A 19,999-nucleotide genomic window follows, 5' to 3' on the forward strand; every position below is an offset into this window, starting at 1 on the left:
TTGGCATAGCAGCCTCAGGGCAGTCCATCTCACAGATCTGTAGAACGCAAAGGAAACCTAGTTCAGCTATCACCATGTGGAAGAACATCTGTGGGTGCTAAATGATGAAGTTATTTTCAAGATTATCAAAATATTGGGAACTCCTGCCATCAATGTATTTGTTATGACAAAACGCAGGCCTTTACCGACTCCCTAAGTCACAAAAAGTACAGCTCCGGTTTGCTGATTTGGCCCTAATTATACCGAAGCGCTCCATCACTGTGAGGTGGAAGTCAGCCTTCCCCCCAACATTACACTCATGGCACATGGAGGCAGTCTGATGGTGCAATGCAGAAAGTGCAACCATTAGGAGAGAAGAATATAGGGGCCTATGGAAAACACAGATCTCGATAGAATGGGATCAAATGCTTGAAGCCCTTAAGGCAACCGAGCCCCCTTTTCCACAATGCAAATAAAACACGAGTCCCCCTTTCCCTGACAAACAGCCATGACCGGCCACCCACTGAGCTCGGAATAAGCTAAAGGATAACGAGGTGAGCCAAATAAAAGGCAGGGGGTGGGTTCCTTAGGAATGTTCTTTCGAATTTTAATGTTTATATACGGTCATTGAATGACAATTAACCTCCTATAAATCCTCAATTGCATGTAGACGTTACAATATTGATGTCTTGCATAGCTAAATGCCTAAATCTTTAATTAATCTAATTTGAGCGTAGAATTTTCTACGTATTCAATAGTTCTAGCTCCGCCTATGCATCCATCATGTTCACGCCCACACTTTATGCGGCACTCTGTAAAATCAATAAAGTATGTATTTAAAAAAAAATGAAACGGCACGCATTCACTTTCGTGGAAGCTTCTTTCATTTGGAGTGGTTGTTTGATAGATTGTTAGAGACATTCTTTTGACTTTTCCTTTGATTTCTGTGCCGCCCAAAATGGTTGTCAAACTCAGACAATGCAGGACAGCGATTAACATTACATAGGAGTGTTTGCAGCACTCGTGAAATAAGTATATTTAGCTGCAATTACCATATGCTGAAAATGTTCCCCATTAGCAACTTTTTCACCATTGCAGTGATTTAAAACGTTTCTGCCCTGCTTGTGCGTTAAAATGCTTCCTAAATGTAATGGTCTCCCCTTTTGAAGAAATAGTCAAAATGAATCTCTAGAGATTGTTTATTGCAGTTGGCCAGAGTGGAGAGTTCGCTTCCAGCTGTGAGTGCACAGAAGAACATTATACCGTGTTCCATCATGATAAGGGCTGTTACTGTCTGCTCAAAGTAATTTTATATTTTCACCTGATTTCAAACAGTTTTGCACTAGCTTCGCCCCCTGATCTTTAGACACCGTGAGGATTAGTCACTGCCAAAGACGCGTGAGAAGGAAGGACTCAGCAATTCAGTCCTACATTAGTCAGCGCAGGCATGTTATACCCTAAATACAATCGCCAACTGGGAACAGTGGGAGGAATGATTGCCTGTTCTCCTTCACCGAGACTGCAATTACCAGAATGCACTGGGGTAGCCAGTCGCACAGTTGGCATGAGGGGGGCATAGATGAGAACAACAACAGAGCTTGACAAATGCCAACAGCGCCTTTCCTGGCAGCATATCATGCCCCCGTCAGTGATGTGGCACGAGGAAGTATGCAAAAAAAATTAAACGGCACGCATTCACTTTCCTGGAAGCTTCTCCCATCTGGAGTGGTTGTTGGATAGATTGTTAGAGACATTCTCTTGACTTTTCGTTCGATTTCTGTGCCGCTCAAAATGGTTGCCAAACTCAGACAATGCAAGACAGCGATTAACATTACACAGGAGTGTTTGCAGCACTCGTGAAATATGTATATTTAGCTGCAATTACCATATGCTGAAAATGTTCCCCATTAGCAATTGCCCTGTCACAGCAGGCAGGCTCGCTCGGCTCAAAGGCAGCCCACTGCAAGTTTTCTTTCCTAGTTTGCACTCTCCCCCGTACCCCGCTTTTATAATATACATTTACCAGAGCTGGGATTGATCCGCTGAAGCGTCCCAAAAAACACTGTGGCTGCCGCACCGGGCTCGGTCTGTGCAGGGGACACCTTTCCTCGGTCGGGCATTAATGGGGGCTAGGGACCACTGCACGCGGCAGGGCTACCGGCTGGGCTGCAGCATCGGAGGAGCAGAGAGGGTGGGGGCTCCAGTGCCAGAAGACACGCAGGGGCATGTAATGGCATCATCAGAGCCAAAGGGAAAGCATTACTTTAGGGCAACACGGGAGCAAAAGAATAACAAACAAATAAAACACGGCCGGGAAGGAATGCGTGCCAATAAATATTTTTCGCTGCAAGTTCGTTTAATTAAGAAGGCATAGTGAGACTTCACCAATACAGCAGAACATTCGTCAGGCGCTAAATTCTAGGAAGATCTGATTGCGCTATTTGTAAATAAATAACAGGAAGGGGACCTAATCCACATTCGGGAAACTATTCCAGCTCGCCCAGTGACTAGGGAGTTTTCCGGCAGCCTCCATGAGTTTGGTTAGCCTGCACGTCAAGCCTCACAGTCTGCAAACAGATGAGAGGTGGACCGGGCTCGGTGAAAAGCAGGCGTACTTTTAAGGGAGAGGTGCACTGCGTTTTCCGGCAGCCTCCATGAGTTTGGTTAGCCTGCACGTCAAGCCTCACAGCCTGCAAACAGATGAGAGGTGGACCGGGGCTCGGTGAAAAGCAGGAGGACATAACGGAGAAGTGCAGTGCTTATTTTCATACTTTACTCGGTCTGTGCAGGAGACACCTTTCCGCGGTCGGGCATTATTGGGGGCTACGGACCACTGCACGTGGTGGGGCCACCGGCTGGGCAGCAAACAAACCGCGCACATAATCACCGGAAACACACCAACTGAATGCTTCATATGCTCTGGGAAGCAAGGCAGGCATACAGGCAAGTACCAACCGGGAAAAGCGGAGTGAATGAAGCATCGGCCTCAAAACAGCACGAAATAAAAGTACAGTACTAGAAAGAGCAAAAAATTGTAAACGTGACTAATTACAAGCACAACGAGAAGGGGGGGCGGGGGCGATCAGCACAACCTTTCTCCAGCGGCGGTCGGGGGAAATGGCAAAACAAAAGGGCCGGCAAAAAAAAAAAAATCGTTGTGTTGCCCGGGTGGTTCACCGCCCTGTGCGTGTAAACGTTTGCCCTGCCGTCGCCTTGCGTCACGAACAAATCACTTAATCTCACCGTGCCTAACAAAACAAGGAAGCTGCGCGCTGAGCGCTGCAGAATTGTGAACGCGCCCGGCCATCTGGATTCACTAACGGAGGCACCCTGACAGCTCCTAATTATAATTTATGTACTTCTTTGCTCGAGCACGCACGAAATATGCCCAAAATGGCGGAACAAAACTACATTTACCCTATCACTTCAAGCCTATTAAAACGAAAACACAAGGAAGACGAATCACTGACCAGATGACAGAAAACGCTAAGGAATGTCTGGAATTTCTCTCTCCAAGGCCCTAGGAGATACTTCTTCTTTTTTCTCCTTTAACATTAGTTCTCGAAACTCCTCCCAGTTTCACTGGGAAGGAGTCCGAGCCCTAAAAAGCATGGAAAGTCCATATTAACTTTAGGTTAAACCAAGCCGGCAACGCCACGAAAGAACTATATAAAGTCCTCAATTCCTTCACCAATACAACTGCATGTTTCAATAAGACCCCCCCCCCCAAGCATTATGCAATAGCATTGCCAATTATTTTGAGGAAAACATTAACAAAATATATGATACATTTCCAAGTGACCCTGAATCTCCGGATGTTAGTGCCCTATTGTCCATATATCCGAGGGAAAAGGATACGTGCTTAGAAAGTTTCCCTGCTTTGCAATTATCAAAAGTAGAAGAGATGTTGAAAACAGCCAAATCAGGCTGTCCCCTCGATATCATGCCAGCCAATTTGTTTGCCCTATTAGTTACGCAACTAGCCCCCTCCATTTGTACCATATTAAATTCTTCCTTGAGTGAAGGGAAACTTCCTCTTGAATGGAAGGTAGCACAAGTGCTTCCTGTCCATAAAAAGGCTTATGCACCCGCAACAGAGCTAGCTAACTACTGTCCTATCTCACTCCTTCCAATTATGAGTAAACTTCTGGAAAGATATAGCAACACTAAGCTCATGGAGTACATGGGAGCACAGAGCTGCCTCGATCTCTCTCAGTATGGCTTTAGACCTAATCAATCCACTGAAACCACCCTTAAAGGAGTTACAGACTATATTTGATTCTCCTTGGACAACAATAAGACTGTGTTTCTGGTGCTGCTGGACTTGTCCGCAGCTTTTCATACTCTGTCTCACCACAAGTTGCTCCAAAGACTAAATCAGAATGGAATCCATGGACTGGTGCTAAAATGGTTCGCAAGATTTCTGGACCAGCGCACTCAAATTTTTAACCTGGATCCTTTCCGCTCCCGCATCATGAAGCTCACAAATAGGGTACCACAGGGTTCCTGTCTTAGCCCAACCCTGTTTACTATTATGTGGCCCCTCTTGCAAAGATCATTAGAGATCATGGTGTCACTCCCTTCTCTTATGCGGATGACACACAGATTCTTCTATCATTTGATAATAATACAGCTTCGACCAAATCTCTCTTTGCTGATGGTATGCGGGCAATTTCTAGCTAGATGACAGAAAACTTCCTCCAGCTATATGCTGACAAAACTGAAATGTTATTATTCTGTGGCGCTCAAACTTCATGGGCCCCAGACTGCTGACCCTCGGAATTGGGCTTAGACCTTACCCCGAAAACAATGGCAAAAAACCTAGGAGTCCATGTGGACCACACTCTCACCATTAGACACCAAGTAATGGCCACCACAGGTACTTGCTTCCACACGTTGATCCTCCACCGTAGAGTGTTCCATTTTCTTCCTTTATCTGTTCGTAGGACCCTGATTCAAGCTCTGGTTATCAGTCACCTCGACTATTGTAATGTCCTTCTTGCAGCCGCAGACGTATCCTTGCTGAATGGACTTCAGGTGGTTCAGAATGCGGCTGCTCGTTTTGCACTTAATCTGCCCTGCAGAAATTCCTCCCTGTCATTGCTGAGAATCCTTCACTGGCTCCCCATCCACCAAAGAATCAAACAAAAAATGTGTTTGTCTAGTCCAAAAAACTCTCAATGGTAGTGGACCTGGTTATCTCGCGGAAAGACTTAAGTGTTACCAGCCCTGCAGATCTCTTCACTCAAGGGAAAAGGCCCTTCTTGTGATCCCACGCTACAGGAAACTTCACGTGGGGGGCGGAGCATTCTCCTGCCTCGCACCAGGGTACTGGAACTCGCGCCCTGTACATCTACGTAAGTGCCCAGACCTCCTACATTTCAGAAAACTCCTGAAAATGGAATTCTACAGTAACTGATCTCTCTTGCCTAGCATACCCGTATCTGTAGCTCGGAGATACGCCTTCAGGGGCGATTCCAGTACTTTATAAATTCCATCATTCATTCACTTACCCCACTCTAACTTATCCCAGTCTATTTCACCCCCACTTTGCTCCAATTTACCCTCTCTAGTCCACTCTACTACGATCAATCTACCCCACTTGCCCCCACCCCAATGTACCCCACTCAATCAAATCCACCTCACTCTGCTCCAATCTACCGCAGTCCAGTCTACCCCACTCCAAACTCCACTGCAATCCATCTAACTCCTCTTCACTCCAATCTACCACACTCCACTCTGCCCAAATGTACGCCACTTCATTTCACTCCAATCTACCCCTCTTCACTCCAATCTACCCCATTCAATCTACCCGTATCCACTCCACCCCACTCCAATCTACCAAACTCCGTTCCACCCCAGTCTCTCACGCCACTCCAAATTTTTCCAACACCATTCTACCCCAATCCACTCTACCCCACCCCACTCCACAAACTTTTAGCCCTGCTGAACAGCAGCCACACTGGCTAAAACACATTGCCGAAGCCAATAGCTCTTGCATTGGCGAGACCTATTGTCTTTGCCAGTGCTTAGTCTAATTTGGGGCTAGGAGGAAGAAAGGGAGTGGGAACTAAGAAATGTAAGCAGGGTTCGAAGCCATGCAGGACTACTGCTCCTGCCCTTCATTATTCCTGAGTCTAGCGGTAGTGGGCCAGTTCCAAGGTTCCTAAAGGAAAACAAGCCATAGCAACTGCTATCTCTGGCTTCTCCCAAATGTTTTCCATGAGTACTCTTCTTGGTATTTGCTGTGATGCATCACCATCTGAAAGAGAGTCTTATTGTTAAATGACTGAATACATGCCTACCTGCAATTGGTCCTATACTAGGGAACGGTACAGACTCCAAAACATCCCAAACATACACCCCCCCCAGAAACACAGAAGTCAGCTGATCATTTCTTAAATTCAGTTAAGTCGCTATTGAGCAAGCATATTCACTTTGGAAGCGCTTGTCACAGTCCACGGAGCCCTCATGCCATTGGCCCCTACGCATAACTTGTGCCAATGGAAGCAGGTGATGAGCACGGACACTTACTGTGGTGTATGAGCCCTTTTTTTCACAATCACTTTCATGAGAGAGAAAAACATAAAAAAGAGGAAAAAAAGGAAAAGAAAGATTGGTAAACCGTGACAAAGGGGGGCAGCAGGTTTGAAAAACAACCTGAAAGAGTCCGATAAAGACACTGTATGGTAGGGTGGTGGAAGAAAGAGGCTGGAAGGGTAATCAAGCCTAAACAGTAGGGACATTTGGCAGTCCACGCAATCTGCTGCCCTGCAAGCAAGCTTCCAAGAAAAGCTTTGTGCCTCTGCACCTATAGATGGTTACAAATTAAACACTGGCCGCAAGCAAGCTTCCAAGAAAAGCTTTGTGCCTCTGCACCTATAGTTGGTTACACATTAAACACTGGCCGCAAGCAAGGAAACTGGAGTCTGCTACCCCCAAGTAGGGCCATAAACAACGTTCGTAATTGGGGGTGCAGGGTGAGTATGGATGACATGCCTCTTGCTGCACTAAAGATGGCTGTGCCTCTGATTCTGAAGGCACCATGCGGAACACCACCTGAAGACGCAAGTTATGTTATGAAGTTTGTAAAGCGCGTAGCTGCCCCAGCAGCGGGGCTTCCCAGAGCTAGTCCAATGTAAAACAGGCTTCAGAAACACGGCGCAGACCATATTAAAAGGAGGGAGCCTACCTAGAGAACAGCTAGGTCTTCAATGTGTCTACTGTCTGTCTGCAGCCAGTGGTCTTTGATGCCTCTCAAACTACGAGCTCAACAGATCCCCAATACATGGCGTAAAACACATTCAAAAAGATTACCCTGGAGGAGGTTTACGTTACCTCCAAATATAACCTCTACACATCCATAGCCAGCATTCCAATAAGGGATGTTACCGCATTAGTAAGGGAAGGCAAAGGCCGTGGGTATGTAAACCTAATCAAGGTAACATCAATTTACTTTTACTTCATTGATTTGTGATGGAAGCTGAGAATAGACTCTCCATCTAGCTCTGAAACTGTCCGGCTGTATTTGTCTCCGTTAAGTTCCATCCGATGCTACCTCCAGGCGAATCCTCGCCAGCTGGGGTTTCATGAAAGATTCAAAATGTTGATTTTCCCTATCCTTCTGTGGTCTTTCATCCTGTCGCTTGTATCACTCTGTACTAGTGCCGCCTTCTTAAGTCACCCTTGCATAATTATTCCAAATGTATTCATTATTGTATGTCCATTAGCATATTCATGCCAGAGATTGGGAAGTGCAGCTGCTCAAAGTAAAGGACCTATCCCACGGACCCATTATACATTATAATTGTTTTAAAATAATTTAATATTTTTTTAATGACTGTAGAGAGGAAAATCGTTGCAGGGAGCTCAGGGGATAAGAGGACAGCCCCTGTTTTTTTATTGATTCATCCACGGATGCACCTGTACTGGGTCTCAGTTACTTTCCATCCGTTTGCCTTTAATTACAGAGCGATAAAAACTTAAAGGAACAATCCCTGGAAAGGGCAATAGGTTTTTTCTTCCCGTGGCGTTGCCCAGCATTTTGTCTTTGCCAGTGATTTTTGGTGATACTATTTCGCATTGGCAAAAGGAAAAAAAAATGTTTGGTGATGCAAAGCAGCGTTGGCAATTTTTAAAATTTCTTTTTTTTTTAACAGCGTGATGAGGCATGCGCATACGTAAATCAAGATTTAGTAGTCTTTTTGTATTTTGTTTACTGCTCCACGCTGGCGCAATGTCCATTTTGGAGGAGTAAATTAAACAAATATAAAAGTGAAACAAAGTGTGTTTTTTTTGTTTTTTCTAAAGGAGCAGCCTGCAGCAATAAGCAGACGTTGGACCCTCCCAATAATTATATATTTTCTTAGATACCACCACTGGGCAGAGAGAGTAGGGGAGCTTGATGGGGTGTGTGACCATTTAACAATAAAAGGCATAACAGAGAGTGGTGGGGTGCAGCGTACAAGCTGGGAATGAAAGGGGGAGCAAAACAGAGATCACAGGGAGGGAAATGTCAGTAGGAAGCAGCGCATGAGTGAGTGTAAGAAAATAAATGCACATTGAGAGTCGTGAAGAAACAAGATTTGACAATGCACATGCAGGTTGTCCTAAAGAAACTAGCACTGGCAAAGTCAATAGGTTTTGCATAATAATCTTTTTAGGCATACTGGTACAGCACTGCAGCTGTTAAAAAAAAAAAACAACGTGATGATACAGCGACCATATAATTTTGTAGGCATCCACATGTATCAACATGAATGCATTTGGCTACAAAATTGTTTTTTTTCCTTTTGTTGTTTTTAGTATTTATCTGAGATGGCTCAGTACAAATTTTTGAAAAAGGAACACTGTCTAAAAATGCAGTGTGTAAAAAAATAAAAAGCATTACTGGGTTGCTGGTTTGGTGAGACATTGGAGAAGAAGCAACACTGCCGGTGAGGGGAGAAGCAGCACGAGCAAAGGATAGCAATTTGGATGCAGGGTTGTAGGAAGCACACTGAGGCGAGTGACCTCTAGTGCAGGTGGATGAGAGAAACACTTGAGCAAGAGAGAGTAATGTGTGGGACAAAATCACATAGGGTCGCTAGCTGGAAATCACAAGCTCTGTCAAGAGGTGCTTAACCCCAAAACGTACTCCCTAAAAACAAGAGTGGAAGCATAGAAGCCAGCCAAAGAGATGGTAAAAAGGATATACCCCATAAGAGGGGCAAACACAAGATTAACAATCTGGGACGTAAATAAGAAGCAAGCAAATGAGTGCCAGAAAGCCAACGAGCTGCAAGCCCCTGTATGTTCTTGCTAAGCCCGCACACAATGTCTTTCACAACCTAAAAAGAATAATACATGGTTTCTAGAACATGAGCAGTGGAAGGATGCAAGTCACCCAGTCAAAAGGATGGTAAAGAAGCGAAGTTCTAGAAGAACAACAAACACAAGATGATGAAGAAAATCCAATGAAGAAAAAGCAAGTAAATGAGATTGACAAGAAAGCCAGGCAAGGGTAAGCAGTGTACTGCCCTAAAGCCTACTTTAAGCTCTGGGATTGTCCTCCATTGGCCTTCGCCAGCAAAAGCCGAAAGCTGTCTAGCAAGACCTAATAAATGATTGCATCACTCCTTCAGTAACATAAGGCAGTGCAGCCCTGGGTGTCAACAAGTGTGTATATATATCAACAACGAGAGAGGTAGGGAAGGTCAGAGACACTCTCTTACACCCCAGTTAAGTATCAAACAACAAAAGAAGAGAGGTCCGGTCACACACAAAGCTACCAGATATTTGAGCAAGGAGATAAGTGGGTAATATTAATCACAGTCACTCCGTTTGAGTAGGAAAGCCCTCACACACCGACCTGGTCAGTGTCATGCTTCATCATCGGGCCCCACCGAAGAGACCGAGTGTCTCTTCGGTGTGCTGTGACGCCAGAAATACTGCGGAGCTGGTCGTGTGGGGAGGACGTGTTGTGGAAATTGCTAAATTAAAAGTGACTGAGGGTATCGGAAAAACTTTTAATGAATGATCCCTAAGACACGTGTAAGTGGTATATGTGTCTGAATTTAAAGGCCAAGGTTTTTAGGATTTTGATTAAATTCAGCTAAATACCACAAGTTTTAAAATCAGTCAACATGTTTCTGCCTTATCTGTGGTATATATTCACCATGGCATTCTTCAGGACTATACCCCGGCGGTATGGACACTCTAATAGTCCACCCTGACCTGGGGACGTGTAAGTGAAAAAAGAAAAGTGAAAAAAGTGCTTAAAAATTAGAAGAGCAATTGCTCATTCCAAAAAAACCCAAAAATTCAGGGGTGTATCAGCACCTGTAAGAGAAAATGACAAAGACAAACAGATATTGACATACATACGATTAGTATATGTCAGCGTAGACTTATCATAGTGCTCCTAAGATGGTGGCAAACCTTTGTGTGCACACACAATAACTGATATCTTATGCACCATCCAAGTAGCCCTTAGGGGTATTGTACATGCTAAGAGGTGGAGTGCTAAAGGTGGTTAAAAACTACTATAGTAGTGCTTGGGATAAAAACACGATGTGAATTCTCCATGAAGAGGGATCAATTTGACCAAACGGTCGGTGTCCCCTTAGGATGGTAAGTATGGAGAAAGTCTCACTTTAAAACAGGGCGCTACTAGCACCATGGGTCTCGGGAGGAGGATTGGAGCGCGCTTGGCACATCCTAGGAAGAAAGAGGAGGTACATGTCAACAGAACCCAACCAACACACAGGTACTTAGCTTATGGTCATCGTAAAAGACGTTCCGCTGGTGATCCAGACTCACGCCCTCTGCGCTCACAACCCGCTTGTCAACCTGCAAGATTCCTCTGAACCGGACCCCGACGATGGAGAGCGGGGCCGGTAAATGTGTTTAAGAGCGCTTTGCTTCAGTGTGCGCGCTCGATTCCGGGTTGGGCGTGTCCCGCCCAGGTCGAGGCCTGGAGCGCACACGCCCACTCCGGCGGGACGTGCCCAGGATCAAGACGAGGCGTGGAGTGAAGAACCTATCCCCGCGCAATGGCCAGAGGAGGTTTAGGCACGCTGGTGGTTGTCAGGGCAACCGAGGTTGCTCTTCGTTTTTTCTGGAAAGGTCTTAGGAAACAGATTTTATTAAAAGGAATCTGATTATTTAATTTAAATGGGCGGAATACCTCACTCCATGGATATGTGTCCACTGCTTACATTCAGTTAGCAAGCAATGTCAGAGCAGAAACGGGTGTTCCATCACTCTAGAGATCAAGGCACCGCTTACAATAAGGATGTAAATAGATAGTGTCAGAGCAGGAGTGCACACACTGTCAGATCACTACAGTTGGATTTGGACCTACAAGGGACATGATTAAACAATTGCACATAGTGTAGAAACCACCTGGTGTTTGGTATTTAGGCGATAAGTTTCAGATTGCTTATGTGTCACGTTAATAGCTCTCCTTTCAGACGCGTGAAGTTTTTGGGTTCATGATAGGACTGAGTTCCACGGGACATCGTCGTTAAGGCCATTGATATTTGTCCCCAAGCGGTGTACCCAGCGCTGTTCTTTTTCGAACAGTCTATTTTGTACGTTTCTTGTGCCATCCAGAACTTCAATAACAGTCCACCATATGTCATTGGTGGTATGATTCTTGTCTAGGAAATGGCGACTCAATTTCGTTGTTATTTTCTTGCACCTTATGTTACTCCGGTGCTCACAGATCCGTTGTTTCACTTTTCTGGTGGTCATACCTACGTACCGGAGGTGGCAAGGACACGTGATCAAATAGATCACGTTGATTGAGTTGCAATTGGTATGTTCACGTAGGGTCCACACTTTCCCTTCTTCCAGTGTCAGAGTTTTGGTAGCTTGTGTCAAATGACAGACACTGCAGTCCGAGCAGGGATAGTGCCCGGTGATTTTAGGGAGACCCCATGATGTTGTCACTGACGGTGTCGTGTTTTGTGGTTTCTCTTTTGGGCGGGTATGGACCAGCGCATCTCTTAGACTGCGCCCCTTTTTGAATGAAAAAAGGGGGTTTATCCCAGTCCTTTTTAACGGTATTCACAATATTCCAATGTTTGTTTATGCTCTTTTTCATGATGTTTGAGAGACTGCTGTAGGTGGTAACACAGGTGAGTGGGATCTGTTCTGGATTGTTTGTCCTTTCTTCAAGGAGAGACTCCCTTGGCTGGTTTCTCGCCCTTTTAAAACCTTTGTTCAAGGTGGAAGTTGGATAGCCTCTATTTTTTAGTTTTTCCGTTAGATTGGCTGATTGGTCTTTGAAATCTGCGGTCAGGCTACAGTTCCTTCGTAGCCTGAGGTATTGCCCGTAAGGGAGATTTTCCTTCAACGGACGTGGGTGGAAGCTGTTAAATTCCAGCAGATTGTTCTTTGCAGTCGGTTTGTTGTGGGTTTTTGTGGCCAGTGTCGTACCACTGATTGAGATGACTACATCTAAGAACACAATTTCTCTTCTGCTTATGGTATTGGTGAATCTTAGATTGGGGTCCAGGGTGTTGATCCATGAAAGGAAATCTTTCAAGTCATTTTCACTACCATTCCAAATGATCAGAATGTCGTCAATGTAGCGTTTCCACAAAAGCATTGACGAAAAGAAGGTGGCATTTGGTGGGAGGATATGTTTGGCCTCAAAATCTGCCACATACAACCCCGCTACGCTCGGCGCGAAGGTGCTGCCCATGGATGTCCCAGAGCATTGTAAATACAGTTGGTTTTTGAATGAAAAAAAGTTCTCTTTCAGTGCTATGGTCGCACAATCAATAATGAACTTTTTCGGTGTCTGGAATTCCCAATTAGTCGAATCAAGGACCTTTTTGAGGACCTCGATTGTGTCATTCTGCGGAATGCTAGTATAGAGGCTTTCCACATCTAATGTTACAAGGGTGATAGAGTTTTCAGGGAATGTGATCTCTGTCAGCAGACGTAACAGGCTTTTTGTGTCCTTCAGATAGGTAGGTGTAGACTGTACTAGTGGTTTCAGAAAGTGATCACAAAATTGTGATAGCGGCTCTAGAAGCGACCCAATTCCAGAGACGATTGGGCGTCCTGGTGGGGGTAGTTTGTTCTTATGCATTTTCGGTAAAGTATAAAAGTAGGGTGTAATGCTACTCGTATTTTTCAAAAATGCTGCTTCGTTCTTTGATATATGGTTTTGATCCTCTGCTTGTTGTACCAGAGAGCTGATCCTTTTGTGAGGTCAGGGGTTGGGTCCAATGCCAGTGGTGTGTAATTTCTAACATCACTGAGTAGGTTTTCACAAGTGATCTCATAGTCAGTTGTATCTTGGATAATGATCCCTCCGCCTTTGTCCGCAGGCTTTATGGTTATGGAGGTGTCGTTTTTTAGTTGTTGCAATGCCTCAAATTCGGCAGTGCTGAAATTCCCGAATGTTCTCGGGTTTTGGCAATCTTCTAGGTCTTTAAATACGGCTTGCTCAAAAGCAGTTATAGCCGCTGGTATTGTGTGTGAAGGTGGGATGAAAGTGGAGCTTGGTCTTAAGCCCGTGTCACCTTTTCTGACTGATTCCATTGGGTCTGTTTTTCCATCAAAAAACGCTTTTAGTTTTAGTTTACGAAAAAACCCTGCCAGTTCACAATGCAATTTGAACTTATCTGGTTTGGCTGTAGGGACAAAACCTAGCCCCTTTTCCAAAACTTGGATCTCCACCGGCGTTAGTATTCTGGTGGATAGGTTGGTCACTAGACTCAAACTCCGCTCGGGCCCGGTTGCTGGTTGCTCCGGGTGTGGTTCGCTACTGAGTCGTCTTCCTGCCAGGTTACTCTGGTGTTCCCTCTCCTCTTGCCTCGGCCTCTCCGGCCGCTCTCTAAAAAAGGCTGTCGGTACTGCTGTTGGTAATTCCCCGGGGGCATGAAGCCCAGGTTCCAGCCCATAAAAGGAAAGGGTGGCTGTTGGAAAGCATAGGGGTTTGGGCCCATCCCCATTTGTGGGGGATACCACTGTTGCTGGTTTCCTTGATTTCCATGTCCGCTTCTGTTTGTTCTGTTGCCACGGTTCCCTCTTCTTTTCGTTTGTTTGTTAGAGTTGTTACTAGAACCACTGCTATTAGATGAGTCATCATCTGAGTAGTCTGAGTTGTTGGTATTGCGTGCTGGTGGAATGAATGAGGCTGCAGAGTAGGGATATACTTTCTCGAACTCAAACTTTTTCTGGTCTTTTTGAAGTTTCGTCACCTTTGATTGCATTAGGTTGTCTTTGTATTCATTCAACTCCTTGTTGAGTTCATCTAGTCGTCTTTTGTAGCCGGTGATAGTGGCTTTAAAATGAGACTCTGTTTCTCTAATCTCCACCATAAGGGATTCCGAGAGTCTCAATGCTGTCTTAATTATTAAGACCATCCAATCGCGTGTGCAATGCCAGGCGATTGAGGCCCAGTCCTTCCGGAATGCCGCATCGTTCAGAAAGATACGTGGGGCATTTGCCACCAAAAGGCCTTTCGGGGCTGTGTTTGTCGTTAGATAGCCCTTCAGTATTGTGCCATGAAGGACAGTACGTATGTGCTCTTTCTTTTTCTCTGACAGATTTTCCCATTCAGCAGTGTTGGCAATCGCTTGTGATATGTGTGGGTCAGCAAAGATTGCTGCATCTGACATCAGCTCCTCGATTTCCGCCTCAGAGTATGTTAGACCCAGGTCCACGCCGGTGGAGATCCAAGTTTTGGAAAAGGGGTTAGGTTTTGTCCCTACAGCCAAACCAGATAAGTTCAAATTGCATTGTGAACTGGCAGGGTTTTTTCGTAAACTAAAACTAAAAGCGTTTTTTGATGGAAAAACAGACCCAATGGAATCAGTCAGAAAAGGTGACACGGGCTTAAGACCAAGCTCCACTTTCATCCCACCTTCACACACAATACCAGCGGCTATAACTGCTTTTGAGCAAGCCGTATTTAAAGACCTAGAAGATTGCCAAAACCCGAGAACATTCGGGAATTTCAGCACTGCCGAATTTGAGGCATTGCAACAACTAAAAAACGACACCTCCATAACCATAAAGCCTGCGGACAAAGGCGGAGGGATCATTATCCAAGATACAACTGACTATGAGATCACTTGTGAAAACCTACTCAGTGATGTTAGAAATTACACACCACTGGCATTGGACCCAACCCCTGACCTCACAAAAAGGATCAGCTCTCTGGTACAACAAGCAGAGGATCAAAACCATATATCAAAGAACGAAGCAGCATTTTTGAAAAATACGAGTAGCATTACACCCTACTTTTATACTTTACCGAAAATGCATAAGAACAAACTACCCCCACGAGGACGCCCAATCGTCTCTGGAATTGGGTCGCTTCTAGAGCCGCTATCACAATTTTGTGATCACTTTCTGAAACCACTAGTACAGTCTACACCTACCTATCTGAAGGACACAAAAAGCCTGTTACGTCTGCTGACAGAGATCACATTCCCTGAAAACTCTATCACCCTTGTAACATTAGATGTGGAAAGCCTCTATACTAGCATTCCGCAGAATGACACAATCGAGGTCCTCAAAAAGGTCCTTGATTCGACTAATTGGGAATTCCAGACACCGAAAAAGTTCATTATTGATTGTGCGACCATAGCACTGAAAGAGAACTTTTTTTCATTCAAAAACCAACTGTATTTACAATGCTCTGGGACATCCATGGGCAGCACCTTCGCGCCGAGCGTAGCGGGGTTGTATGTGGCAGATTTTGAGGCCAAACATATCCTCCCACCAAATGCCACCTTCTTTTCGTCAATGCTTTTGTGGAAACGCTACATTGACGACATTCTGATCATTTGGAATGGTAGTGAAAATGACTTGAAAGATTTCCTTTCATGGATCAACACCCTGGACCCCAATCTAAGATTCACCAATACCATAAGCAGAAGAGAAATTGTGTTCTTAGATGTAGTCATCTCAATCAGTGGTACGACACTGGCCACAAAAACCCACAACAAACCGACTGCAAAGAACAATCTGCTGGAATTTAACAGCTTCCACCCACGTCCGTTGAAGGAAAATCTCCCTTACGGGCAATACCTCAGGCTACGAAGGAACTGTAGCCTGACCGCAGATTTCAAAGACCAATCAGCCAATCTAACGGAAAAACTAAAAAATAGAGGCTATCCAACTTCCACCTTGAACAAAGGTTTTAAAAGGGCGAGAAACCAGCCAAGGGAGTCTCTCCTTGAAGAAAGGACAAACAATCCAGAACAGATCCCACTCACCTGTGTTACCACCTACAGCAGTCTCTCAAACATCATGAAAAAGAGCATAAACAAACATTGGAATATTGTGAATACCGTTAAAAAGGACTGGGATAAACCCCTTTTTTCATTCAAAAAGGGGCGCAGTCTAAGAGATGCGCTGGTCCATACCCGCCCAAAAGAGAAACCACAAAACACGACACCGTCAGTGACAACATCATGGGGTCTCCCTAAAATCACCGGGCACTATCCCTGCTCGGACTGCAGTGTCTGTCATTTGACACAAGCTACCAAAACTCTGACACTGGAAGAAGGGAAAGTGTGGACCCTACGTGAACATACCAATTGCAACTCAATCAACGTGATCTATTTGATCACGTGTCCTTGCCACCTCCGGTACGTAGGTATGACCACCAGAAAAGTGAAACAACGGATCTGTGAGCACCGGAGTAACATAAGGTGCAAGAAAATAACAACGAAATTGAGTCGCCATTTCCTAGACAAGAATCATACCACCAATGACATAAGGTGGACTGTTATTGAAGTTCTGGATGGCACAAGAAACGTACAAAATAGACTGTTCGCTGGGTACACCGCTTGGGGACAAATATCAATGGCCTTAACGACGATGTCCCGTGGAACTCAGTCCTATCATGAACCCAAAAACTTCACGCGTCTGAAAGGAGAGCTATTAACGTGACACATAAGCAATCTGAAACTTATCGCCTAAATACCAAACACCAGGTGGTTTCTACACTATGTGCAATTGTTTAATCATGTCCCTTGTAGGTCCAAATCCAACTGTAGTGATCTGACAGTGTGTGCACTCCTGCTCTGACACTATCTATTTACATCCTTATTGTAAGCGGTGCCTTGATCTCTAGAGTGATGGAACACCCGTTTCTGCTCTGACATTGCTTGCTAACTGAATGTAAGCAGTGGACACATATCCATGGAGTGAGGTATTCCGCCCATTTAAATTAAATAATCAGATTCCTTTTAATAAAATCTGTTTCCTAAGACCTTTCCCGAAAAAACGAAGAGCAACCTCGGTTGCCCTGACAACCACCAGCGTGCCTAAACCTCCTCTGGCCATTGCGCGGGGATAGGTTCTTCACTCCACGCCTCGTCTTGATCCTGGGCACGTCCCGCCGGAGTGGGCGTGTGCGCTCCAGGCCTCGACCTGGGCGGGACACGCCCAACCCGGAATCGAGCGCGCACACTGAAGCAAAGCGCTCTTAAACACATTTACCGGCCCCGCTCTCCATCGTCGGGGTCCGGTTCAGAGGAATCTTGCAGGTTGACAAGCGGGTTGTGAGCGCAGAGGGCGTGAGTCTGGATCACCAGCGGAACGTCTTTTACGATGACCATAAGCTAAGTACCTGTGTGTTGGTTGGGTTCTGTTGACATGTACCTCCTCTTTCTTCCTAGGATGTGCCAAGCGCGCTCCAATCCTCCTCCCGAGACCCATGGTGCTAGTAGCGCCCTGTTTTAAAGTGAGACTTTCTCCATACTTACCATCCTAAGGGGACACCGACCGTTTGGTCAAATTGATCCCTCTTCATGGAGAATTCACATCGTGTTTTTATCCCAAGCACTACTATAGTAGTTTTTAACCACCTTTAGCACTCCACCTCTTAGCATGTACAATACCCCTAAGGGCTACTTGGATGGTGCATAAGATATCAGTTATTGTGTGTGCACACAAAGGTTTGCCACCATCTTAGGAGCACTATGATAAGTCTACGCTGACATATACTAATCGTATGTATGTCAATATCTGTTTGTCTTTGTCATTTTCTCTTACAGGTGCTGATACACCCCTGAATTTTTGGTTTTTTTTGGAATGAGCAATTGCTCTTCTAATTTTTAAGCACTTTTTTCACTTTTCTTTTTTCACTTACACGTCCCCAGGTCAGGGTGGACTATTAGAGTGTCCATACCGCCGGGGTATAGTCCTGAAGAATGCCATGGTGAATATATACCACAGATAAGGCAGAAACATGTTGACTGATTTTAAAACTTGTGGTATTTAGCTGAATTTAATAAAAATCCTAAAAACCTTGGCCTTTAAATTCAGACACATATACCACTTACACGTGTCTTAGGGATCATTCATTAAAAGTTTTTCCGATACCCTCAGTCACTTTTAATTTAGCAATTTCCACAACACGTCCTCCCCACACGACCAGCTCCGCAGTATTTCTGGCGTCGCAGCACACCGAAGAGACACTCGGTCTCTTCGGTGGGGCCCGATGATGAAGCATGACACTGACCAGGTCGGTGTGTGAGGGCTTTCCTACTCAAACGGAGTGACTGTGATTAATATTACCCACTTATCTCCTTGCTCAAATATCTGGTAGCTTTGTGTGTGACCGGACCTCTCTTCTTTTGTTGTTTGATTGTCAACAAGTGTGACCAATGTCTGTCAGTCAAAATGAACTTAGTCACAAGTTGACTAAGACAAACAAATTGTCCCTATTGTGTGTCACTCCAGCATTGTTCCATTCTCTTCAGTCCTCCTAAGCCTGAGCACTTCCCATCTCTACTCCCCCTCCTCAAGGGATATGCTGCTCTCTATATTCTTCCTGCAGCCAAGCATCCATCTCATCTGTGTATCACTTCTCAAAACAAGTGTTCACTCTATCTTTGCATCCCAGCCTTGACGAGCCAGAAGTTCATGCAAATTGAAGATGAGATGGGATGCAAACATAAATGTATATTTCTTTGTAATGTTTTATGATTTGCGCCCATACATATCTTGTGTGATGATACCTAACCTTCCTTTACGTCTTCAATTATGATTCCTTTGCCGAATTATAAAGCTGTTTGCTTATGAAAGTTTAGTTAACACATCCAAGTAGTCACCTATGACCGATGTAAAACTACTTTTGGAATCTGCAAAAATGAGTATAAAACCAGAAAACTAATTTACTCTCACAAAGATTTTAATTTGAGTAAATTGCTCCAAGTGGGGGGAATGGGGGGTCCGGGGGAGGGTCCATTTGAGCTAGGAAAGCCATGAAAGTGTGCGCATCACCAGACCTCACATATCTGTGGGAATTTACAAACTTTTCTCTGATCAAGTACCTCCGTGGAAAAAGTCATAATCTTGCTCTAGTCACAACAGGAGTAAATTAACGTACATAATGGTAAGGGATAGAGATTACACCCAAAATTATTGAAAGTGTGAGAGAATGGGTTTTTCCAACCGAGAATATTTTCCCAGAGGCGAAAAGAACAATACACAAATGCTCTAGAATTTTACATCTCAGTTGTGCACTCTCTAAAATTGTGCATGAGGAAACGCCACTACATAATTGCAGTTGTGGATTCTAAAAAAAGCTTTCGGGGAGTTTGACTGTGCCCAGGGACTGTTGCAGGTTTCTAGGCACATCTGGGATTCCTGTAATTTCCCAAAACAGGTAACGCTTCACCCATGGGAGATCGTAAACTTTGGTAGTAGATTTAATCTTTTTGGGAGAATTGACCTTATGTCTCCACTGACCATGCTGCATCAGATCATATAATACCATTACTTATCTCCTTCTTGGCAGCAATAGATGTTTCACAACTGCATATATACATATTCATAAATATATTTATTATTGCCGAGGGCTGCTATGCATCCCGCAAACCAATCCTGGTTATGTCTCGAATTGTCCTGGGGGGAGTCCAGTGCTGCCTGGCAGCAGAGTTCTCAGCGTATCTCGCCTTTGCCTTGCAGTTCACTTATTCCTGAGAGCTTTCTAATGAGACTCAGAAATCAATACATCTTGTATTTTTAAGACGTTGCTTCCAATTAGATTCTCGGT

At 44.8% G+C, this 19,999-nt stretch overlaps 1 protein-coding gene across 6 annotated transcripts in view; it reads left to right on the plus strand.

Annotated features, from left to right (window-relative positions):
• Positions 1–19,999, plus strand: part of KALRN (kalirin RhoGEF kinase) — a 1,598,314-nt gene that overhangs the window by 875,924 nt on the left and 702,391 nt on the right. The window lies entirely within an intron of this gene.

The sequence above is a fragment of the Lissotriton helveticus genome, chromosome 3_1, assembly GCF_964261635.1.
Source record: "Lissotriton helveticus chromosome 3_1, aLisHel1.1, whole genome shotgun sequence".
In the NCBI taxonomy this organism is placed as follows: Eukaryota; Metazoa; Chordata; class Amphibia; order Caudata; family Salamandridae; genus Lissotriton; species Lissotriton helveticus.